Below are 2,462 nucleotides of genomic sequence, written 5' to 3'. Positions count from 1 at the left end.
TACACACACACACACACACACACACACACATACACGCGCACACACAAACACACAAATGCTGTCATATGTAACGCAAATACACACATACACACATACACACACACAAACACACACGTACACACACACACACACACACATACACACACACAACACACACGTACACGCACGTACACGCACGTACACACACGTACACACACGCAAACACAGATACCATATAAAACGAGAAGAAGAACGAGAATGACAGAGGAGAGAGAGAGAGAGAGAGAGAGAGAGAGAGAGAGAGAGAGAGAGAGAGAAAGATCTTCATCAAAATCTGTTTTTAATCGTTAGAGAATTCGTTGTTTAAGGAGATTGCTCATGGACATTTGATATACTTGAAGCCTTGTAGAGAATCTCAAATACGTAACCCTGACTGGCTAAGAAAGTTGGCTTAACATCAAAGCAAAAAAGCCGTAATATTACTGCCACATCCGGTATTTTTTCGTTTGTTTTTTTTTCTTTGGAGGAGGATTACGCCAATAAAAAAACCGACACATTTTCAAAAAATATGATGGAATGTCAATAATGTCAGGGGTCAAGACTATGTTAGCCTCCTTCCAGATGTAGACGCTTATTTGAATCGCCAACAGCTTAACAGATGGTTAAAAGAATCGCTCCTTCTAATCCTCCCCTCTCCCCCAGTCTCTCCTCGAACCCACCTTACACACAGACAGACAGACATAATACAGACAGACAGACATACAGACAGACCTTATACAGACAGACAGACCTTATACAGACAGACAGACAGACAGAGAGAGAGACAGTCACACTCATATGCACACTCATACCCACACATTTTTATTTTTGCTTGTTTTGGTAAATATTTTGCGGCTCTTGCAACAGCATACTGTCATATTATGAGCGCGCAGGACACATTAAAACAGTTAAAACATTTTAGTTGTGTGAATTTTGAATTTTGCCCTGGTGGTGGCCGAAGCCTACTCTTATCGATTTTTAGTAACACCAAGGAATCTCTAACGTGCACAACTTGCACCGGGACCTCCGAGATTTTTTCGCCCTTAACCGAGAAGGCTTTTTGTTAGATCTTACCTACCCTAAGATCAGGAGTGTAGCTAAAAGACAGCAGAAAGACGAAGCCAAAGAAGAGCAGTTGAAAAACTGCAGAAAGAAACGGGAACCCAGAGGAAGAGGCAAAGGGAGGGGAAGGGGGTGGGGTGGGGGGGGGCAGAAAGTGGAGAGGAAAGCAGACAACAGAGCCTGGTTAGAGAGAAGGAAAGGGGCAAAAGGAGAACCCTTTTAAAGAAGAAATTTGTCGAATCTGTAAGGTTTCGAAACCTGGACCTATTAAATGAGAGGGGAACATCGAAACCTCTAGACCACTAAAGCTCCCACATACACACGTACAAGCAAACTAATATACATACACACGCATACACAAACACACACAAACATATACACACACAGACAAACACACACACACACACACACACACACACACACACACATGTGTGAATGTGCACGAACGCATGCACTCACGCACGCATGCACGCATGCAAGCACGAGTGTGTATGTAAGTGTGCGTGTGTATGTGTCTATCTATGTGTATACGTATTACCCAAAAACACATGTACATAATAATATATAAACATACAAACACCCACACACAAACACATCATAATGGCGTTCCCCTACATAGCTAAAAAATATTCTTGATATACATTCTGTCTATAAAAACGGCTATTGTATAATACAACGAAGTATTTTTCAGAAATATATCTATATCTCGAGCCCGCGAAGTGATTTCACCACCCAGAATTTAGATCTAATTGTGCGTGTCAGTTATGAAGTTTGTATCGACCACTGGATTTTCCGTCTGAATCGTCTAAAACGAATACCATTCAACTGAATGGATAAGAGGGGATTAAAGCTTCTCTGACTATCGGATACAATCGATAGTTAGTTAAGTGCAACAGGAGAGGACTATAACGCATCCGTTTTTTGGAGTTTGTCCACAGAACTTGGGTCTGTTTCGCGCTCGAATCAATTCGGCAGCGCCCAACGAAAGCGGTGTTGATTGACAGGCGATTAACGTCACAATACTTTCCGTGATTGCGCATTTCTTTAACGATTTGAAACATTTTTTTGTGCGTTCCTTTGAATATTATGCTGTATAAAATATTGACCGATGAAATAACCGAATTTAGTAAGCAAAATAAAATAAAAACAATATTTATAAAAACCAAAAGAAAAACATTCCAGTACTCGTGAACTGCCCCCTGTAATGTGAGTCATAATCACATTAAAATGAGAAATGTCGGCAAAAACAAACAGTTCGTTACAGTAGAAGTTTGTTAGTATCTCGAAAAAACAAACAAACAGCAACCTCCCATGTAACTGTCAGGCACATCAATGCCTATCCCTTTAAAAGAAAGGTTTATGTCATCAGAGAGAGAGAGAGA

General features: G+C 40.7%; 1 protein-coding gene across 1 annotated transcript in view; it reads right to left on the bottom strand.

The window, feature by feature from the left end:
• Positions 1-2,462, bottom strand: part of LOC101850323 (CD109 antigen) — a gene marked incomplete at its 3' end in the record, with an annotated part of 124,263 nt that overhangs the window by 76,997 nt on the left and 44,804 nt on the right.

Source organism: Aplysia californica, unplaced genomic scaffold (genome assembly GCF_000002075.1).
Source record: "Aplysia californica isolate F4 #8 unplaced genomic scaffold, AplCal3.0 scaffold00103, whole genome shotgun sequence".
Taxonomy (NCBI): Eukaryota; Metazoa; Mollusca; class Gastropoda; order Aplysiida; family Aplysiidae; genus Aplysia; species Aplysia californica.
This window is presented reverse-complemented; position numbering and strand designations above follow the sequence as displayed.